The sequence below is a fragment of the Xyrauchen texanus genome, chromosome 1, assembly GCF_025860055.1.
Source record: "Xyrauchen texanus isolate HMW12.3.18 chromosome 1, RBS_HiC_50CHRs, whole genome shotgun sequence".
Lineage (NCBI taxonomy): Eukaryota > Metazoa > Chordata > Actinopteri > Cypriniformes > Catostomidae > Xyrauchen > Xyrauchen texanus.
The window spans coordinates 3,402,544-3,428,201 of record NC_068276.1 but is presented as its reverse complement, the minus strand read 5'-3'; the positions used below and the strand labels follow the sequence as shown (position 1 = coordinate 3,428,201).

Sequence of the window (25,658 nt, the reverse complement as noted above, 5' to 3'; positions counted from 1 at the left end):
GCATTAAAGATGTCACGCATTAAAAATAACTGCATTAAAGATGTCACTTATTAAATAGAACTGCATTTAAAGATGAACCGCATTAAAGATGTAATGCATTAAATATAACTGCATTAAAGATGTAATGCATTAAATATAACTGCATTAAAGATGTAATGCATTAAATATAACTGCATTAAAGATGTAATGCTTTAAATATAACTGCATTTAAGATGTAACGCATTAAACATAACCGCATTAAAGATGTAATGCATTAAATATAACTGCATTAAAGATGTAACGCATTAAATAGAACCGCATTAAAGATGTCACGCATTAAAAATAACTGCATTAAAGATGTCACTAATTAAATAGAACTGCATTTAAAGATGAACCGCATTAAAGATGTAATGCATTAAATATAACTGCATTAAAGATGTAACGCATTAAATATAACTGCATTTAAAGATGTAATGCATTAAATATAACTGCATTAAAGATGTTACACATTAAATAGAACTGCATTTAAAGATGTAACGCATTAAATAGAACTGCATTTAAAGATGTAATGCATTAAATAGAACTGCATTAAAGATGTTACACATTAAATATAACTGCATTAGAGATGTTACACATTAAATATAGCCGCATTAAATATGTAATGCATTAAATATAACCGCATTAAAGATGTTGTGCATTAAATATAACCGCATTAAAGATGTAACGCATTAAACATAACCGCATTTAAAGATGTAACGCATTAAACATAACCGCATTAAAGATGTAACGCATTAAACATAACCGCATTAAAGATGTTACGCATTAAACAGAACCGCATTTAAAGATGTTACGCATTAAACATAACCGCATTAAAGATGTTACGCATTAAATAGAACCGCATTAAAGATGTTACGCATTAAACAGAACCGCATTTAAAGATGTAACGCATTAAATATAGCCGCATTAAATATGTAACACATTAAATAGAACCGCATTAAAGATGTAACACATTAAATATAACTGCATTTAAAGATGTTACACATTAAATAGAACTGCATTAAAGATGTTACACATTAAATAGAACTGCATTTAAAGATGTAACGCATTAAATATAACTGCATTAAAGATGTAACGCTTTAAATATAACTGCATTTAAGATGTAACGCATTAAATAGAACCGCATTAAAGATGTCACGCATTAAAAATAACTGCATTAAAGATGTCACTTATTAAATAGAACTGCATTTAAAGATGGACCGCATTAAAGATGTAATGCATTAAATATAACTGCATTAAAGATGTAACGCATTAAATATAACTGCATTTAAAGATGTAATGCATTAAATATAACTGCATTAAAGATGTTACACATTAAATAGAACTGCATTTAAAGATGTAACGCATTAAATAGAACCGCATTTAAAGATGTAACGCATTAAACATAACCGCATTTAAAGATGTAACGCATTAAACATAACCGCATTAAAGATGTAACTCATTAAACATAACCGCATTTAAAGATGTAACGCATTAAACATAACCGCATTAAAGATGTAACGCATTAAACATAACCGCATTTAAAGATGTAACGCATTAAACATAACCGCATTTAAAGATGTAACGCATTAAACATAACCGCATTTAAAGATGTAACGCATTAAACATAACCGCATTAAAGATGTAACGCATTAAACATAACCGCATTAAAGATGTAACGCATTAAACAGAACCACATTTAAAGATGTAACGCATTAAACATAACCGCATTAAAGATGTTACGCATTAAACAGAACCGCATTAAAGATGTTACGCATTAAACATAACCGCATTAAAGATGTTACGCATTAAATAGAACCACATTAAAGATGTTACGCATTAAATAGAACCGCATTTAAAGATGTAACGCATTAAATATAGCCGCATTAAATATGTAACACATTAAATAGAACTGCATTAAAGATGTTACACATTAAATAGAACTGCATTTAAAGATGTAACGCATTAAATAGAACTGCATTAAAGATGTTACACATTAAATAGAACTGCATTTAAAGATGTAACGCATTAAATAGAACTGCATTAAAGATGTTACACATTAAATAGAACTGTATTTAAAGATGTAACGCATTAAATATAACTGCATTAAAGATGTAACGCATTAAACATAACCGCATTAAAGATATTAAAGATGTAACGCATTAAACATAACCGCATTAAAGATGTTACGCATTAAACAGAACCGCATTAAAGATGTTACGCATTAAATAGAACCGCATTTAAAGATGTAACGCATTAAATATAGCCGCATTAAATATGTAACGCATTAAATAGAACCGCATTAAAGATGTAACGCATTAAATAGAACTGCATTAAAGATGTTACACATTAAATAGAACTGTATTTAAAGATGTAACGCATTAAATATAACTGCATTAAAGATGTAACGCTTTAAATATAACTGCATTTAAGATGTAACACATTAAATATAACTGCATTAAAGATGTAACGCTTTAAATATAACTGCATTTAAGATGGAACACATTAAATAGAACTGCATTTAAAGATGTAACGCATTAAATAGAACTGCATTAAAGATGTAACGCTTTAAATATAACTGCATTTAAGATGTAACACATTAAATATAACTGCATTAAAGATGTAACGCTTTAAATATAACTGCATTTAAAGATGTAACGCATTAAATATAGCCGCATTAAAGATGTAACACATTAAATATAACCGCATTAAAGATGTGACGCATTAAACATAACCGCATTAAAGATGTTACGCATTAAACAGAACCGCATTTAAAGATGTTACGCATTAAACAGAACCGCATTAAAGATGTTACGCATTAAATATAGCCGCATTAAATATGTAACGCATTAAATAGAACCGCATTAAAGATGTAACACATTAAATATAACTGCATTTAAAGATGTTACACATTAAATAGAACTGCATTAAAGATGTTACACATTAAATAGAACTGCATTTAAAGATGTAACGCATTAAATAGAACTGCATTAAAGATGTTACACATTAAATAGAACTGTATTTAAAGATGTAACGCATTAAATATAACTGCATTAAAGATGTAACGCATTAAACATAACCGCATTAAAGATATTAAAGATGTAACGCATTAAACATAACCGCATTAAAGATGTTACGCATTAAACATAACCGCATTAAAGATGTTACGCATTAAATAGAACCGCATTTAAAGATGTAACGCATTAAACATAACCGCATTAAAGATGTTACGCATTAAACATAACCGCATTAAAGATGTTACGCATTAAATAGAACCGCATTTAAAGATGTAACGCATTAAATATAGCCGCATTAAATATGTAACGCATTAAATAGAACCGCATTAAAGATATAACGCATTAAATAGAACTGCATTAAAGATGTTACACATTAAATAGAACTGTATTTAAAGATGTAACGCATTAAATATAACTGCATTAAAGATGTAACGCTTTAAATATAACTGCATTTAAGATGTAACGCTTTAAATATAACTGCATTAAAGATGTAACGCTTTAAATATAACTGCATTTAAGATGGAACACATTAAATAGAACTGCATTTAAAGATGTAACACATTAAATAGAACTGCATTTAAAGATGTAACGCATTAAATATAACTGCATTAAAGATGTAACGCTTTAAATATAACTGCATTTAAGATGTAACACATTAAATATAACTGCATTAAAGATGTAACGCTTTAAATATAACTGCATTAAAGATGTAACGCTTTAAATAGAACTGCATTTAAAGATGTAACGCATTAAATATAGCCGCATTAAATATGTAACGCATTAAATATAGCCGCATTAAATATGTAACGCATTAAATAGAACCGCATTAAAGATGTAACACATTAAATATAACTGCATTTAAAGATGTTACACATTAAATAGAACTGCATTAAAGATGTTACACATTAAATAGAACTGCATTTAAAGATGTAACGCATTAAATAGAACTGCATTAAAGATGTTACACATTAAATAGAACTGTATTTAAAGATGTAACGCATTAAATATAACTGCATTAAAGATGTAACGCATTAAACATAACCGCATTAAAGATATTAAAGATGTAACGCATTAAACATAACCGCATTAAAGATGTTACGCATTAAACATAACCGCATTAAAGATGTTATGCATTAAACATAACTGCATTAAAGATGTTACGCATTAAATAGAACCGCATTTAAAGATGTAACGCATTAAATATAGCCGCATTAAATATGTAATGCTTTAAATATAACTGCATTTAAGATGTAACGCATTAAACATAACCGCATTAAAGATGTAATGCATTAAATATAACTGCATTAAAGATGTAATGCATTAAATATAACTGCATTAAAGATGTAACGCATTAAATAGAACCGCATTAAAGATGTCACGCATTAAAAATAACTGCATTAAAGATGTCACTTATTAAATAGAACTGCATTTAAAGATGAACCGCATTAAAGATGTAATGCATTAAATATAACTGCATTAAAGATGTAATGCATTAAATATAACCGCATTAAAGATGTAATGCATTAAATATAACTGCATTAAAGATGTAATGCTTTAAATATAACTGCATTTAAGATGTAACGCATTAAACATAACCGCATTAAAGATGTAATGCATTAAATATAACTGCATTAAAGATGTAATGCATTAAATATAACTGCATTAAAGATGTAACGCATTAAATAGAACCGCATTAAAGATGTCACGCATTAAAAATAACTGCATTAAAGATGTCACTTATTAAATAGAACTGCATTTAAAGATGAACCGCATTAAAGATGTAATGCATTAAATATAACTGCATTAAAGATGTAACGCATTAAATATAACTGCATTTAAAGATGTAATGCATTAAATATAACTGCATTAAAGATGTTACACATTAAATAGAACTGCATTTAAAGATGTAACGCATTAAATAGAACTGCATTTAAAGATGTAACGCATTAAATAGAACTGCATTAAAGATGTTACACATTAAATATAACTGCATTAGAGATGTTACACATTAAATATAGCCGCATTAAATATGTAATGCATTAAATATAACTGCATTAAAGATGTTGTGCATTAAATATAACCGCATTAAAGATGTTGCTCATTAAATATAATCGCATTAAAGATGTTACGCATTAAATAGAACTGCATTTAAAGATGTTATGCATTAAATAGATCTGCATTAAAGATGTAACGCATTAAATAGAACCGCATTAAAGATGTAACGCATTAAACATAACCGCATTAAAGATGTAACGCATTAAACATAACCGCATTTAAAGATGTAACGCATTAAACATAACCGCATTAAAGATGTAACGCATTAAACATAACCGCATTTAAAGATGTAACGCATTAACATAACCGCATTAAAGATGTAACACATTAAACATAACCGCATTAAAGATGTAACGCATTAAACATAACCGCATTTAAAGATGTAACGCATTAAACATAACCGCATTAAAGATGTAACGCATTAAACATAACCGCATTAAAGATGTTACGCATTAAACAGAACCGCATTTAAAGATGTTACGCATTAAACATAACCGCATTAAAGATGTTACGCATTAAATAGAACCGCATTAAAGATGTTACGCATTAAATAGAACCGCATTTAAAGATGTAACGCATTAAATATAGCCGCATTAAATATGTAACACATTAAATAGAACCGCATTAAAGATGTAACACATTAAATATAACTGCATTTAAAGATGTTACACATTAAATAGAACTGCATTAAAGATGTTACACATTAAATAGAACTGCATTTAAAGATGTAACGCATTAAATAGAACTGCATTAAAGATGTTACACATTAAATAGAACTGTATTTAAAGATGTAACGCATTAAATATAACTGCATTAAAGATGTAACGCATTAAACATAACCGCATTAAAGATATTAAAGATGTAACGCATTAAACATAACCGCATTAAAGATGTTACGCATTAAACAGAACCGCATTAAAGATGTTACGCATTAAATAGAACCGCATTTAAAGATGTAACACATTAAATATAGCCGCATTAAATATGTAACGCATTAAATAGAACCGCATTAAAGATGTAACACATTAAATATAACTGCATTTAAAGATGTTACACATTAAATAGAACTGCATTAAAGATGTTACACATTAAATAGAACTGCATTTAAAGATGTAACGCATTAAATAGAACTGCATTAAAGATGTTACACATTAAATAGAACTGTATTTAAAGATGTAACGCATTAAATATAACCGCATTAAAGATGTAACGCATTAAACATAACCGCATTAAAGATGTTACGCATTAAACATAACCGCATTAAAGATGTTATGCATTAAACATAACCGCATTAAAGATGTTACGCATTAAATAGAACCGCATTTAAAGATGTAACGCATTAAATATAACTGCATTAAAGATGTAACGCTTTAAATATAACTGCATTTAAGATGTAACGCTTTAAATATAACTGCATTTAAGATGGAACACATTAAATAGAACTGCATTTAAAGATGTAACACATTAAATAGAACTGCATTTAAAGATGTAACGCATTAAATATAACTGCATTAAAGATGTAACGCTTTAAATATAACTGCATTTAAGATGTAACACATTAAATATAACTGCATTAAAGATGTAACGCTTTAAATATAACTGCATTAAAGATGTAACGCTTTAAATATAACTGCATTTAAAGATGTAACGCATTAAATATAGCCGCATTAAATATGTAACGCATTAAATAGAACCGCATTAAAGATGTAACACATTAAATCTAACTGCATTTAAAGATGTTACACATTAAATAGAACTGCATTAAAGATGTTACACATTAAATAGAACTGCATTAAAGATGTTACACATTAAATAGAACTGCATTAAAGATGTTACACATTAAATAGAACTGTATTTAAAGATGTAACGCATGAAATATAACTGCATTAAAGATGTAACGCATTAAACCTAACCGCATTAAAGATATTAAAGATGTAACGCATTAAACATAACCGCATTAAAGATGTTACGCATTAAACAGAACCGCATTTAAAGATGTAACGCATTAAACATAACCGCATTAAAGATGTTACGCATTAAACATAACCGCATTAAAGATATTAAAGATGTAACGCATTAAACATAACCGCATTAAAGATGTTACGCATTAAACAGAACCGCATTTAAAGATGTAACGCATTAAATATAGCCGCATTAAATATGTAACGCATTAAATAGAACCGCATTAAAGATGTAACGCATTAAATAGAACCGCATTAAAGATGTTACACATTAAATAGAACTGTATTTAAAGATGTAACGCATTAAATATAACTGCATTAAAGATGTAACGCTTTAAATATAACTGCATTTAAGATGGAACACATTAAATAGAACTGCATTAAAGATGTAACGCTTTAAATAGAACTGCATTAAAGATGTAACGCTTTAAATATAACTGCATTAAAGATGTAACGCTTTAAATATAACTGCATTTAAGATGGAACACATTAAATAGAACTGCATTAAAGATGTAACGCTTTAAATAGAACTGCATTTAAAGATGTAACGCATTAAATATAACTGCATTAAAGATGTAATGCATTAAATATAACTGCATTTAAGATGTAACGCTTTAAATATAACTGCATTAAAGATGTAATGCATTAAATAGAACTGCATTAAAGATGTAACGCTTTAAATATAACTGCATTTAAAGATGTAACGCATTAAATATAACTGCATTAAAGATGTAATGCATTAAATATAACTGCATTAAAGATGTAATGCATTAAATAGAACTGCATTTAAAGATGTAACGCTTTAAATAGAACTGCATTTAAAGATGTAACGCTTTAAATATAACTGCATTTAAAGATGTAACGCTTTAAATAGAACTGCATTTAAAGATGTAACGCATTAAATATAACTGCATTAAAGATGTAACGCTTTAAATATAACTGCATTAAAGATGTAACGCTTTAAATATAACTGCATTAAAGATGTAACGCTTTAAATATAACTGCATTTAAGATGGAACACATTAAATATAACTGCATTAAAGATGTAACGCTTTAAATATAACTGCATTAAAGATGTAACGCTTTAAATATAACTGCATTTAAGATGGAACACATTAAATAGAACTGCATTTAAAGATGTAACGCTTTAAATATAACTGCATTTAAAGATGTAACGCATTAAATATAACTGCATTAAAGATGTAATGCATTAAATATAACTGCATTTAAGATGTAACCCATTAAATATAACTGCATTAAAGATGTTACACATTAAATATAGCCGCATTAAATATGTAATGCATTAAATATAACTGCATTTAAGATGTAACGCTTTAAATATAACTGCATTAAAGATGTAATGCATTAAATAGAACTGCATTAAAGATGTAACGCTTTAAATATAACTGCATTTAAAGATGTAACGCATTAAATATAACTGCATTAAAGATGTAATGCATTAAATATAACTGCATTAAAGATGTAATGCATTAAATATAACTGCATTAAAGATGTAATGCATTAAATATAACTGCATTTAAGATGTAACGCTTTAAATATAACTGCATTAAAGATGTAATGCATTAAATAGAACTGCATTAAAGATGTAACGCTTTAAATATAACTGCATTTAAAGATGTAACGCATTAAATATAACTGCATTAAAGATGTAATGCATTAAATATAACTGCATTAAAGATGTAATGCATTAAATAGAACTGCATTTAAAGATGTAACGCTTTAAATAGAACTGCATTTAAAGATGTAACGCTTTAAATATAACTGCATTTAAGATGGAACACATTAAATAGAACTGCATTTAAAGATGTAACGCTTTAAATATAACTGCATTTAAAGATGTAACGCATTAAATATAACTGCATTAAAGATGTAACGCTTTAAATATAACTGCATTAAAGATGTAACGCTTTAAATATAACTGCATTTAAGATGGAACACATTAAATATAACTGCATTAAAGATGTAACGCTTTAAATATAACTGCATTAAAGATGTAACGCTTTCAATATAACTGCATTTAAGATGGAACACATTAAATAGAACTGCATTTAAAGATGTAACGCTTTAAATATAACTGCATTTAAAGATGTAACGCATTAAATATAACTGCATTAAAGATGTAATGCATTAAATATAACTGCATTTAAGATGTAACCCATTAAATATAACTGCATTAAAGATGTTACACATTAAATATAGCCGCATTAAATATGTAATGCATTAAATAGAACCACATTAAAGATGTAATGCATTAACGGTATGTTAATTATGTTACGTTAATTGACATCAAACGACTATTTGACAACTAACATTTTTGTTGACAATTTTTATTGTCACCATGGTCAATAATGTCTGCTAATCATTTCAGTCCTAGTTGCCACATGTAAATGAAATATACGATTTTTAACTATAGATACTGTTACATTTACCATGACATGTTAAATCGTGGTTATTAGGAAAACCGTATTCATCTCAATACTGCCGTGCTTTAACCCTCTGGGGTCTGAGGGTGTTTTGGGACATGCCTTGACATTTGTGCTTTTTTCAGTTGCTTAAAAACATATTAATGGCTAAAGTCTGATAACACTGTATTCAGCACAAACTGGGCTACAATAATATGTGAGCAACATGTGTGTACAGGTTTTTGAAAAAAATGATTGAAATAAGGTCTTATAACTAGAGGTCGACCGATTAATCGGCCGATTTCTTTGAATTTTTTTACATAATCGGCATCGGCCAATATCCACGCATATCAAGCCGATTATTAGGCAGGCGCATCTGTGGGCAGCCTAGTGTTGTTGTGGAACACGTGTTCGACGCACGCTGCCCCTAGAGTCATTCTCCAGCAGAGTGAGCAGACCTCATCCAGTGCTAAGGAAGGAGCTAAGTTCCTTGGAGAAAACCGTATGGATTCAATTTGTATAACTCCTTTATATTTAATTAAAAACTTTTGATATGTTACTGCCAACTTCGAGAAAAAACGCGACATGATGTTCGGCTACTTTGGATATTGATAGCGTAGTTGAAGTTGCATTATCACAGCAGAAGGGTTGCTATCATGTCACAATAAGCAAGCAAGAATTTTGCAATTACAGACAGTGACTCTGAGACTTTTATTTGTTCTGTTTGTGTGTCTTATATTTGAGAGGGTTGTCACTCAATGCAGAGAAATAAGTAATACAAATATACCAACGCACTATAGGCTATTGAAGGACTGGCTTTGGTAAGCTCGGACGTTATCGCTTCTGCTGTCGGTACTGGAGAAATTAAGAAAATACATTCTTTATTGCTATAAAGAGAAAGTTATTTTATCTCGCCAGCCATTTCTATGTATAATAATATGAAACCATTTGTCTGTGATGTAATTTAGCTATTCGCAGTCAGAGAGAGAGAGAGAGAGACCTCGCTCACGCGGTGCCACAGCGAGCACAACACGAGCCCTGCTTAATGAGTGACAGAACTAAACATTCAAACGTAGCCTGGTTTAGATCTGTGATATTAGTCTGATTTTATTTTATATTTCGCCTTCCAAAGATTATAAAAACAATATTTATACACAAGCCGCATTCTGTCTAGCACAACATCCTTCCCTTCACAGCGGTGCACTGACATTTCTCCCTAAAACTCAAACTTAACGTCAGAATCAGCACGATCGGTGATTGTTGTAAAATGCAGTCTAGCTACTGTTGCCAAATTGCGAAATAGTTGGGAGAAAATATGCTGCATCAGGAGCCTATTAGATCTGAACTCGGTCTTAAAGGGGAAGCTGTCTATTAAACATGTGACGATTGAGCCACTGCGAATCAAACAACAAAAGGCAAAGAGAAAATCACTTACAGCTCTTGAATGAATAACTTCTGCATTAATAAGCATTAATCTATCTATGATAAACTATGCAGTGTTATTTTACAATTGATTACTTTATTAGATTTCTTTTTAGACCACACCTGAACAGTAATGTTAGTAGACCTTCCTGAAATACAAATATATATATATATATAAAAAAAACAAAAAGAACCGTTAAGAATACAGTTGAAGTACCGGATCGATAAGCGGTATCGGTAAGATAGTAATACATTAAAACCTTAACGATACCCATCCCTAGTTATGCCTGTGCTTCTCTTGGATGCTCTGAATATTGGATTACGTGTCTGGATTGCCCCTTAATTAAAGCTGCATTTGGATCTCAACCTTCGTGTCTCGGGGCAGTTCGTAACACCTGCTTTGTTTATTTAATATATATTTTATACATTATTTATACAATATGATTTTACATTATACATTTTTAATTTAAGTGTACAAGTGCAGATTGGTCAAGTGTTCAATAAATGTATTTGTTGAGAAATTTTGTCTATCTAAAGTAATTATTTGTGTTACATTTTATCTTTCAAATAAAAGGTTCAAATAAGAGGTTAAAAACAAGCACATATCGACCAAAATAAATCGGCAGCATTAATCGGCCGACCCGGATTTCAAAAGATTGGCATCAGCCTGAAAAAAACAATATCAGTCGACCTATACTTATAACACATACTCAACATTTGTCCACAAGACTTTTGAGAACTGGATCTTGTAGCCTAGAGTTTTTATTACAAAATTATGTGAAATCTATCCTGATCACTCATTCATACAAAACAATATAGTAATTTAACTTTTGTAAGACACTTTTAGTGTTAGAAAGGTCATATGCGAAGAGGCGTGAACGATCATGAATATTGATGTGATTCACACCTGAGGAGACAAAAGACACTCACCTGGGCCCATCAATGAGGAATGTGACAAAGAGAATGAATGTGAGGAGATTAATGATCAAAAGTTTTAAGTTAAAAGAAGTAATCTGACTATACATTTTCTTTAAATAAAGACTTTACTTGATTTTAGACCTACACTACCGTTAAAAGAAGTCTCTTCTGCTCACCAAGACTGCATTTATTTGATCCAAAATACAGAAACAACATTGATATTCTGAACACTTTTTACAATTTAAAAGAACAGTTTTCTATTTAAATATATTGTAAAATGCAATTTGTGATCAAAGCTGAATTTTCAGCATCATTACTGCAGTCTTCAGTGTCACATGATCCTTCAGAAATTATTATAAGATGCTGATTTTCTAATATGGGCATATTTAAAGTGCATTTTACTCATTTAACCTGAACACATATTTGCAAGAACAAGCTTTGTTGATGATAACGAGGCAGCATAAACACTAGATAAAATATAATCTAAACATTCATATTATTTTTATATCATATTACATATCATTTTTATATCATACAGCATACAATTTAAATACCTGCTTTAGCCGAAACAGCATTTAAATGTAACTAAAACTTGCTTATTAGGAGTCATATTTCAAATTTCAATACTCTGAATCCTGTCTGGCAAGTCTGGAAACAGTCCCACTAGTAAAATATGAACATGTTTATATAAAATAGCATGTCAGCTAATGAAAACTAAATGACTTGTCTGAAATTGTATCCTCGGCTGGATCAAGTCTCTCTTCAAAATACAAATGTTCATCGGAGTCCTGTTCTACTTCTGAGAAAAATGTTAACTCCATCACTATCCAGGAGTTTACAAACATGCAGAAAAGTTTAGTTGTGTTGTGTTTACATAAAACCTCACAGTCGGGGGCGTGTACATTAGCGTATGAATGGCGCGCTCTGCTGGTATGATCACATTATCTATAATTAGATGGACCGGTAAAAACTGAACATTGCTTTGTTTCATACAGATTACATTGCAGGAGAATATTTGTTTTAAATTGGAATAGTTTTATTTAAAAGTAAACATTTTAAGCTTTCTTTCGAGATATGTTTCATGTTTGTGTGATCAGTATTCGCTGAGTTTCAGTTCATCTTTGTGTCGTGTTTCTGAAATATGCTCGTGAACACAGAGACTGCTGACAGCTCACCCTTTTTATTTTCTTTATTTTATTAAAGCACAAGGATTTGTTGTTATTGTGAGTGTACACAAATAAAAGTAGACCCTTTATAGTCTCTAATGATGTCTTACACTTATCTGTATACCCCAAAATGTATTTTAAGTTGTTTCCGCTGTAATGACAAAAATATCCAGCAGGATGCACCGGCACATCCGTCGACCCCAGAGGGTTAATGTAGATCTTAGTTCATTGTTTACAGGTTTGTAACCAAACACATTAAATGGGACACTTGAGTCTCTCCTAATATTCATATTAGCAAGAATGTGTTGTTTTTTTTCTTTTTCTCAGTTGCGATAACGATATCTAAAGAGCCGATAAACACAGAACAAGTCAGCAACAGCAAATCGAATGTACACAATCTTTAAGTGATGCATCCTATGCCATTTATACTCAAAATTGACTTTAAACAGAATGTGTTGACTCTCCATTGACAAACATGTCGGTAGAGTTTTGAAGTGACACAAGCAAAAGTTAACACACTTGTTAATTGGCCTAGCGAACAAAATAGCCAAATATCGGCCAATATATCAGCCCATAACTGGTCTGTGTACACAAATCAGATTGATGATGTTGGCATCAAAACAGCAAGTTCAGGGTCCTTGGGTAGCTCAACGAGTATTGACGCTGGCTACCACTCCTGGAGTCGCTAGTTCAAATCCAGGGCGTGCTGAGTGACTCCAGGCAGGTCTACTAAGCAACTAATTGTCCTGGTAGCGAGGGAGGGTAGAGTCACATGGGGTAACCTCCTCGTGGTTGCTATAATGTGGTTCTCGCTCTCGGTGGGGCGTGTGGTGAGTTGTGTGTGGATGGCGCGGACAATAGCGTGAAGCCTCCACGTGTGCTACGTCTCTTGCGGTAATGCGCTCAAGGCACGTGATAAGATGCGTGGATTGCTGGTCTCAGACGTGGATGCAACTGAGATAATGTCCTCAGTCACCCGGATTGAGTCACTACGCCACCACGAGGACTCGTAGCACATTGGGAATTGGGCATTCCAAATTGGGAGAAAAAGAACAGCAAGTTCATTTTATTCTAGTTTAAAAATAGTTAAAAAAAATGTCATCATGACTCCACATTGCAATGAATTGTAGGACAATAATTTATTTGCTACAACAAAAGTCAACCGTAGTGCAACCTGTGATGTCAGTCTCATGAATGAATTACATTTTCACTTAAATCTCATTCAAAATGAGCCAAGAGCCTGCTTTGGTACAAGAGTAATTACAGTTCATGTAACATATGTGCATTTTGAAGAGGTTTTTTACGTGCAGTTCACCAATACTAGTCGAAACGACCACGCTCAACAGACCGAGCAGTGCAGACATCAAACACTAAAGCTGTCTTCGTTGTCTGTTTGGTGCACATTGTGACATTGCTGTTTTTTCTCTTGTGTCAGTGCGAGGATGCCGTCCAGGAAAGATCGTTCAGATGACCGAAGCGGAGGTTCGAGGTTTGTGTATTAAATCACGTGAGATCTTCCTCAGTCAACCCATCCTGCTGGAGCTTGAGGCGCCGCTCAAAATCTGCGGTGAGTTGTTGAACTTCATTAGCATACTTAAATCACTCATAAGAATGAATTATGACATTGGAAACCAGGTGTCTTGAGTAGTCAGACCTTTGACTTAATGGCAATAAGTCTGGTACACATTTCAGCTGATCCTGGTCAAGAATCGTCCAATTAGACGGGAAGAAATCGTTTGATGGACATGCTGTTTATCTGAAATGGATGATTCCACAATAAAGCTGGAAGGTGCCCCTGTACTGGGACACTGTATTTCCCCGTTTACATTTATGATTGGCATTTAAATGGACAGCCTTTGTGAGGTTTGATGACTTTCATTTTGTAGACAAAAGCTTTTAAAAATAAATCATCTGGGTGTAACGGTTTATCGTGGCATGATGCATCATGATTCAAAACTATGACGATGCTCATTGTGGACATGCTCCATGTTTATATTATCTCTTCTAATGTAAAGTGTAAATGGCTTCGTTGCACACCAGAAGTGCTCAAATGCGATTGCACACTAATAGCCTCAGGTGTTGTGCGAGGAGTTCGGCTGAAACTGCAGAAACTGAAACCAGAAGCGGGAGAGAGACGCACCTTTTCAGTGCGAGGGATCAAATGTCCGTTTGAAGCTTCAGACTGATCTCACGCAGCAGGTTTATTTGCTAATCTTTCCATTTGCTGTCACCATCGCCCGTTCTGGGCTGATTTCAAGTCCCAGTACATCTCTGATGGATCATTTAGTACTTTTAAGAACAGAAGCTACATTTTAAAGGAAATGAACTAAAGATAAAGATTTGGCCACATAAAATTGTGTATTTCTTTTAAAGTAGTAATAATAAAAGTAAACATTCAATCTGAACTTTTCTTGATACAGGTTTAGTCCAAAGAATCGTTTCACTTCTAAAAAAAATAATTTTTATATAAAGCAAAATACTGGGACACAATTGTGTTTTAAGAGATTCAAATCATATGATTATCCAGCACTGCTCACACGAACATAACTTATTTTTTACTGCCTCCGGGACAGTTCACAACATGAAATTAATAAATATTGACATTTATTCTACAGTGCTCTATTATGTTGACATTATATATTTCAGATCAACCCGTGTCAAAACTTTTCAACACTTAATAAAATAATTAAAATAATCATCATTTATCTTGTGATTTCTGAGCAGAGAGCAGAATTAAACTGGGATAAATTTAGTACATTTTCACACTTTCCTCTAAACGGTTGTGCGCTGTGTGTGTGTGTGTGTGTGTGTGTGTAGGTGATATTCACGGCCAGTACACAGATCTGTTGAGGCTGTTTGAGTACGGTGGATTTCCTCCGGAGGCGAATTATCTGTTTCTAGGAGATTACGTGGATCGAGGGAAACAGTCTCTGGAAACCATCTGTCTGCTGCTGGCGTACAAGATCAAATACCCCGAGAACTTCTTCCTGCTGCGGGAAAACCACGAGTGTGCCTCCATCAACCGAATCTACGGCTTCTACGACGAGTGTGAGCGCCACCATTCAAAGATCAGCACACATTAAAGTCTTGACCGCTTTCATGTGGCTCTCCGTGTTTTACATGTCTTTCTCTCTCCCCAGGCAAACGCAGATTCAATATCAAACTGTGGAAAACCTTCACGGACTGTTTCAACTGCTTGCTGATCGCCGCCATCGTCGATGAGAAGATATTCTGCTGCCATGGAGGCAGGTTTCCACAACAACACTCAGTCTAAGGCAGTTTCAGAAAGCTGAGCGCCCTTTTCTATGGTGTGTTCGCGTATTTCCTATGGAAACGGGAAGTATGGGCTCGATTAAACAAGGCTTCAGTCTACATTGCGGAGTGTCATAAGGAGTTTAGTTTCTTGGTATTTTTAGGAACATTCCTATTTTGGGTGGAAAAAACTCAAATCTGTGAGACAAAACCATGAACTTTTGTCTACATTTACAAGTACACCAACATATAGATGACACGAAAGCTTATAGAAAAGAAGCAAAACTTGAATTTGTTTGAAATAATGTTGAGTCTTAAAGAGGTTTTAACTGGTGTGTGATTTCTTTGAAAGGTCTTTCTCCAGATCTTCAGTCCATGGAGCAGATCAGACGCATCATGAGACTACAGATGTACCTGACACAGGTGTGTTTGTGCTCACTACAGAGGGATTAGTGTTCGTGGAGTACTGCATACACTGTTGTGACGTTCATCGACTCTGTGTCTTCAGGGCTGTTGTGTGATCTGCTGTGGTCAGACCCTGATAAAGACGTTCAGGGTTGGGGTGAGAATGATCGCGGCGTCTCGTTCACGTTTGGTGCAGATGTGGTGAGCAAGTTCCTCAACCGCCACGATCTGGATCTCATCTGCCGCGCGCATCAGGTAACGTCACGGCGGATTATCAGTTCACATTAACTAACAAGAAACAGTACTTTTACATCATGTATTAGTCTTGGTTGTTAATATTTCATCGGGGGTTAATATGTTATTCTCGTTAATCATTTTATACACACAAAACTCCCCTCGGAAACTTCCCAGCTCCTCCTGTGTCACGCACACACTTTGTTGAGAACCGCGAGACGGGCTTCATTCAAGTAAGACGGGTTTATTTTAATTAATCAAGACAAATAAAATGGCAGGATATAACACCGGTTGGAAGCATTACCACAGTTGCTGGCAGGTTAAAAATCGCTAGCTGCAATTCCAACCTTGCTGACGTGAAATTTAAATGTATCTTCACGTATATCGAACCTTTGTCTGTATAATCTTAAAACCCTGCAGATACAGTGCAGACATTAGAAAATGTTTCAATGATTTTTCCGTTTAGATTGGGAAAATGATCTATGGAGTTTTTGGCAGACCACTTAATGTGGAAAATCAGCGTGACCGTTGTAAAAGCAGCACTTACAGTAAGTACTTGTTGAGGGAAATCTCTTTAAATTCTGCACACGTTGACCTCTGAGACATGTGATATGATATCCGCAGCATTATGGAGTGAATTCAAATGTAAATTTCAATGTAGCCTTGCATTTCATGTCCATGTTTAACAGCCTGCATGAACTGCTAGGGCTGGGAATAGAGAATCGACTCTAAAGCTTGTGATTAGGAAATGGACTGATGTGTTGATTTTCGTGACCACTGCTACTACACATCCAGTTGCCTTAACAGCTGTAATTCAATTCACACAAGGATTATATCATGACTTCAGCTAAAAGATCATCAAACTGATTCTGAATCGTTTGCAGTTCGTTCAGCAATAAAATGGGAATTTGTGATGCAAAATGCTTGTATAATAAACACTTCACCGATGTGACACCTGTCTGCAGCCAGGGGACGGCAGAGGACGATCAAGTGACAGAGAGATAGCTTCTCAGATCACATCAATAAATTGGTAGATTAAAGTTAAATCAAGAGTCTATCGCTTCTCTACTCATTATCAATATTCTTACAGTGTTTACACATTATAATTATTCTAATATAGTGTCAAGTCTTTAATAAAACATTGCCCTGTTTGTTGAGGACACGACACACTCATTGCTTTAACAGATGGCGGAGTGTTCCAGACATTCGTTTTGCAGTTCCTTTGACGGCAGAAATGACACTTGAGCTTTAAAGACGAGAGAAATCCGTGTCTAGCTTTATACGGGTCATTTAGGTTGAATGAATGCTTTGTGTGTGTTTGGCAGGTGGTCGAGGACGGTTACGAGTTCTTTGCGAAGCGTCAGCTGGTCACACTGTTCTCGGCGCCGAATTACTGCGGCGAGTTTGACAACGCTGGAGGAATGATGAGCGTAGATGAGACTCTCATGTGCTCATTCCAGGTCTCTCGCACAAACATCAGGCTCACCACAAAAACCAAAGGAATTCATTAGAAATGATGTTTTTATTAGTTGCGCTCAAACTGAGTGAGCAAGTGACATTGAAATATCTCACGCAGGTTTGGTCCTGTTAATCTGTGTGTGTTGTCAGATTCTGAAGCCGTCGGAAAAGAAGGCAAAGTACCAGTACGGAGGGATGAACTCTGGCCGTCCCGTGACTCCGCCCCGGACAGCCACACCCCCTAAGAAGCGGTGAGTGAAGAGAGGGGCGGAGCAATGTATCGGGCATGAAGACTCTTTCTGCAGCTTCTCATGAAAGAAAATACAAATGATGTAGTTACAAAAGAAAAACACTGTCCTGACATTTATTTGCTTTGTGATTTGATTTGTCGTCTGTCAGACTCTCCACGTGTGTGCAACGTCACGTTTATCAAAGTGTTTGAGGTGAACACAGGAAACGCACTCATTCTGGTCACGTATCATTTACAGGGATCGCTTACGGTAAAAATGTTCTAAACGCACACGACTTTCTTTAGTGGAGCTCAAAAGGAGATGTTTGGCTGAATGTTCAGGACTGACATTTTCAGTCACCATTCACTTTCAGTGCATCTTTTTCTTCCATGCAGTGAATGGTGACTGAATCGGACATTCTGCCTAAAATCTCCTTTTGTGTTCCACATGAGAAACGATAAGAAGGCGAGTCCGTGATGAGCGATTTTGGATTTTTAGCTGAACAGTCCCTTTAATGTTCCTTTGTACTACTTGAACAGGAGATGCACATGAACTAGTTCTGTTCTAGTTCATCATTTCTCTCAAGACCTGTTTGAAACAGGGTAAACAAGTTCATAACATCTGGATTTACAGAAAATAAAGTAGAACAAACCTTTCTGAGGTGCCAGTGTTTTTAAAGTCTCTAGTTTTGTTTATTATTTTTAAATCATTCAAAGAAATATGTTTAAAAAAAATCACTGCTAATAAAGTTGTTTCAATACAACAATGGGACAGTTCACAAAAAATGAAAATTTGCTCATTATTTACTCACCCTCATGCCATCCCAGATGTGTGACTTACTTTCAGCTCTGTTGGTCCATACAATAAAAGTGAAATGTGACCAGAACTTTGAAGCTCCAAAAAGCACATAATGTAGCATAAAAGTAATCCATAAGACTCCAGATGTTTAATTAATGTCTGTTTCTCACAGTCACCTATCATTAAGTCCTGTTATACTATCAATCTTCATCTTTGACCACCCTCGAACAGTAGATCGAGTGGTTTCTCAAACACATCTCTCATATCACTTCTGAAGTCATGGATTAAACCACTGGAGTCGTATGGCATACTTTGAATCTTCTAAAAGCACATAAATTCAGTATAAAAGTTCTGGTCACTATTCACTTGTACTGAATGTACCTACAGAGCTGAAATATTCTTCTAAAAATCTCCATTTGTGTTCTGCAGAAGAAAGAAAGTCACACATCTGGGATGATTTGAGGGTGAATAAATGATGATTTGGATGAACTGTCCCTTTAAGCTCAATGGACTGCATTTGTGTCAATGTTGATTATCACAAAAAATGTATTTCGACTCGTCCCTCCATTTGCAAGAAAAATACATGCACGGATGCATACTTGAAGAATGCTATTTTCAATGTACTTTGATGTGGGACGCACTAATCTAAACCCTGCACACTTGAGCTGTGAGTCCTGAAGTGACCAGCAGATGGCGCTGCCACACACAGATTATTCTCACAAGCTCAGTCCTGTGTCTGGAGACTTCCCTGAACATTTCTCAGCCAAGAAGAAGAGTCACGTGATCATATTAAAGCTAATCATTGATGGGCAAACTCATTGTTTATTCAGATTATGATAAAGCTTTGATGTTTGGTGCATTTAAGGGTTCATCTAGACAGACAATAATAATAATAATAGAAGAGTGTACATTCTGTATATTCTCATGTGACAATAAACAATAGGACAAAATGATTTACATGCACACTGACATTTTATGAGACTCGACTGGCTGTTAAAGGCATATTGCGCTACACATTTGGATTTTCTCTGGTATTTAAAGATGTACAATTTACTGAATATTAGAACAGCCATACTGAGACTGTGTTGTACTTGCTATAGTTCACTGTTCGCTTCTTGGTGTCAACAGCGCCACCTTGAGGAACGTGTACATGCATATGGGATAAGAATAATTCAACAGAAAATAGACATGATATACTGTAGTCACCTTTTATAATACAGTAATAGATATCCTGTGACTGTAAACTTGCTGTAAATAGATAATCATCCATATATACAGCAAGAATGGTATTCTACGTCTCAGGTCACTAACGACCCAATGCACTTTTTGTTTAATAATTGATAATCTCTTGAATTATATATCTATATATATTCTAACATTGTTGATAAGAGGAAGGTTGAGGACTGTTAAAGTGTTGATGTGAAGGGTTGAAATGAGGTCCCGGGTCACAAAGACTATAATAATAAATCAAACTGCTTATTATAAATTGCGTCTTTCATCGTGTTGCTGTTGAGTGTGTGTGTGATTGTGCCATATTGTGAATATAATGCTGTTTTATCTCTGTTGTTTGGGGTAGTTTTAGGGGTTAATTAATGTCATTTCAACTAATGTTTAACAAACTCAGCTCACACACACACACTGTGTGAGAGAGAGAGAGTGTTTGTGTGTGTTTTGCCACATTTCCCAGCTGTTGCATCATGCTATTAAACGGCAGTAATCTGTCTGCATGGACACGGTTAACTATAAAAGTTCAAAAGGCTGTATACACACACACACTCAAATGAATGATGACATCATTTCCTTCAGTTGAGGCAGTGTAGTTCACACAACAGCCTGCAGATGGCAGGTGGTAGTTGATTGTGATCTCAGTGACTGTGAGAGGTTGTAGGTCACAGCCTGAAGCCTAAAGTATATTTTGGTCAGACAGTACAGTAGTGTTCGAGCACTGAACACGTGCAGCCACATTTTTTCAAGGTGGCGACACTCACATTTGCGCCGGCACTATATGATGATGTTATATTTACAAGAGAGAAAACACTTTAATACTTTTAACTTTAATTACTCTTCAGCATGAAACCGATCTGACGGGGCAGTTTTCAGAGTGCGTCGAAGTGTCAAAATATACTAAATATAAGATATTAAAATGAATAAATGTCTATTTTTCCAGCCTGTTGTATTAGTGTTTATTTATCACCCCTTATTTATTTTAGATACAGTTCCTATATATTGTTATTTACACAGGGCAAATATACTATTTATTAAATCTTCTTTTATTATGTATCATATATTAATACGGATATCATTTATTACAGCTGACATTTACACGAGCAGGCAAGGTTTGAACATCAAATTAAGCACCGAGTCCAAATAAGATCATCAGTATGTTTGTCAAACATTATTGGCTCCTGTAGTTGGACATCAGAACATTCTTTGGATGAAGCAGAAAGGAGAGATGAGTTTTTGTGTTCTGTCTTTGTGTATGACAGTGATTCCCAAACGCCGTGAAAGATTGTCAGGTGTGCCGTGGAATATGATCAGATTCCACAATATAAATCAGGGACACATTTTTCAACCATTTTTCAGTGCGATTAAACTTTGCAAGAGGTGCGACTACAAAGAGTCTGCTTGGGCCTACTTGGACCTTTGCTTGTTACAGTCTTGAGACATCTGTCAGCTTATTCATTAAATAATGAATCCATCTGATTGGTCCAGATGCAACATATGTGTATGATTTATATTGTTTTCATGTTTGTTTATATCGCCCACCCCTACACCTTCAGTTGAGTCAATGATGCTCACTCAGACAGAGCAGACTGATCTCAGTGAAAATGGAAACCAAAAATCGGTCTTCGCTTACAGAAATGTGAAACACTGCCCCCAGTGGTCAAAGCGGTAAGTATTGGGTGAACAGGCAAGTGTGAGCTCCATTTTCTGGGTGTAATGTCCACAGGGGGGTGCCAAATGTGAGTTGAGAAGTGAGTTGTCTTCAACATGCTGATCATGATGAACTGAGTCACAGTGCTAACACTTTTCAAGGGAATCAAGTTCTGACAAACTTCATGCAAATGTAATTTTCATATGCAAATGAGCGTGCAATTCGGCACTAGAAGTGTTTGCCAGAAGTTTGCAGCTTTTCACAGAACCTGTAGCAAACCTTTGGCAACAATGAAGAGTTTGCTACAAAGCTCATTTGCATGTGAAAATAACTCCCAAGTCTCAATGTTTGAGCTATATGACTAAAAGAGATAAACAAATTTGAAATACAAATTGGTACAGGCATTATGCAATATAAATGTTGAAATGGGGAGGAGGATTGTTGCCGGAGTGAGGAAAAAATGACAGATCTTTGAGGAATTAAGACAAAGTTGAAGTCAGAAGTTTACATAAACTAAATTAACTGTGCCTTTAAACAGCTTGGAAAATTCCAGAAAATGATGTAAAGCCTTTAGGCCATTAGTTTCAGATAGGAGGTGTACCTGTGGATGTATTTTAAGGCATACCTTCAAACTCAGTTTTGATGTGAAAGTGCAAATCAATCCCAGAACAACAGCAAAGGATCCTGTGAAGATGCTGGAGGAAACAGGTAGACAAGTATCTAGATCCACAGCAAAACAAGTCCTATATCGACATAACCTGAAAGGCTGCTCAGCAAGAAGCCACTGCTCCAAAACCACCATAAAAAACAGACTACAGATTGCAAGTGCACATGTGGACAAAGATCTGACTTTTTGGAGAACTTTCCTCTGGTCTGATGAAACATAAATGTTACTGTTGGACATAATGGCCATCGTTATATTTGGAGGAAAAAGGATGAGAACACAACTGAACTGAACCCTACCCTCCTTAGCAACCATGCAAAAGGAGACCTGGATTCAAACTCACTCCAGGTGTGATAGCGTCAACAATCACTGAGATACCCAGACCCCTACATTTCACACTCTTAAAATAAAGTAATGATCCTAACTGACCTCAGACAGGGAATGTTTTCTATGATTAAATATCAGGAATTGTGAAAAACTGAGTTTATATGTATTTGGCTAATGTGTGTGTAAACTTCTGACTTCAACTGTATACATGTTGAAATGTACTAATACTACCCATACTACTGTTATTATGACTTCTCCTTTACAGTATGTGTTTATGGCAGAAATAGTTTATGTTAAATGGTCCTGCCATGTGACAAATGAACTTTTCCACGCTGTCTTTTAAATAACATAAGTTGATCAAACCTTTGTAATTATTGTGCATGTTTTAATCAAAATGCCAGAGTTTATAATGTCACACCACAAGACAAGTATTCAACTATGTCAACTACCCATAAGTCAATGACTAGCAGATATACTTCAGTTACATCCATCTGACCTGGTTTTTGTTTTGTCCTGGAGGGTCATTCTATCATTGATTGATTTGAACTGCATTAATGTGACACAGTTCCTCAGGCATCAACCAGTCAGTCTGTCATTTCATGCGCATGATTTGGTTCAATGTCGTTTCTGTGAGCAACGTTGTGATGGAGCATGTGAAGAAACTGAACAAACCTTATCACTTTCACTGACATCATTCAGTCCCTCTTGTTTCCCTCATGAAGACATTTGGAGGTTTTTCAGGTTTTACTGTTATTGTGAGTACACACACACACACACACACACATGCTCTCACACATACACTCTCACGCACACACAGACACACGCTCTCACACATACACACACACACAGACACATACACACACTCTCTCTCACACACACACACGCTCTCACACACACACACACATGCTCTCACACACACACAGACACACGCTCTCACACACGCTCTCACACATACACACACTCTTGCACACACAGACACACACACATGCTCTCACACACACACTCACACACACACACTCTCACACAGACACACAAACACCCTCTCACACACACACACACACTTTCTCTCACAGACACACACACACATGCTCTCACACACACGCTCTCACACACACACAAACACCCTCTCACACGCACACACACTCTCTCACTCAAACATGCTCACACACACACACACACACACACTCACACACATTCTCTCACACACACACAGACACACACACACACTCATAGACACACACACATGCTCTCACACACAGCCACACAAACACACTCTCACACAAACACACTCTCACACACATTCTCTCACAGACACACACACACACTCATAGACACACACACATGCTCTCACACATACACACACACACACACTCTCACACATGCACACACACTCACTCTCACAAACACACTCACACACAGACACACACACACACTCATAGACACAAACACACTCTCACACAAACACACTCACACATGCTCTCACACACACGCTCTCACACACAAACACCCTCTCACACGCACACACACTCTCTCACTCTCACACAAACACCCTCTCAAACACGCTCACACACACACACACATGCTCTCACACACACAGACACACAAACACACTCTCACACAAACACGCTCTCACACACAGCCACACAAAGACACTCTCTCACACACACACACACACACATGCTCTACACACACAAACACACTCTCACACACACACGCTCTCACACAGACACACAAACACCCTCTCACACACACAGACACACACATGCTCTCACACACACCCTCTCACGCACACACACTCTCACTCTCACAAAAACACACTCACACACAAACACACTCACACACACAAACACTCACACACACACACAGACACACAAACACACACTCACACACAAACACACTCTCACACACACACAAACACTCACACAGACACACAAACACACTCACACACAGACACACAAACACCCTCACACAAACACACACACACAGACTCTCACACACACACACTCTCACACACACATATACACTCACACACGCACACACACACACTCATGTAGTGTTTCCATGTTTTATGGGGACTTTCCATAGACATAATGGTTTTTATACTGTACACACTTTATATTCTATCCCCTAAACCTAACCCTCACAGAAAACATTCTGCATTTTTACATTTTCAAAAAACATAATTTAGTATGATTTATAAGCTGTTTTCCTCATGAGGACCGACAAAATGTCCCCACAAGGTCAAAAATTTCGGGTTTTACTATCCTTATGGGGACATTTGGTCCCCACAAAGTGATAAATACACGCTCACACTCACACACACACACACACACAAACAGACACTCTCACAGACACACAAACACCCTCTCACACGCACACACACTCTCAAACAAACACGCTCTCACACACAGACACACAAACACGCTCTCACACACAGA

The 25,658-nt window shown here is 35.0% G+C and overlaps 1 pseudogene; it reads left to right on the top strand.

Moving 5' to 3' along the window:
- Positions 1-20,560, top strand: part of LOC127648092 (serine/threonine-protein phosphatase PP1-beta catalytic subunit-like) — a 72,164-nt pseudogene extending 51,604 nt beyond the window's left edge.
- The last annotated feature ends 5,098 nt before the right edge of the window (positions 20,561-25,658 follow it).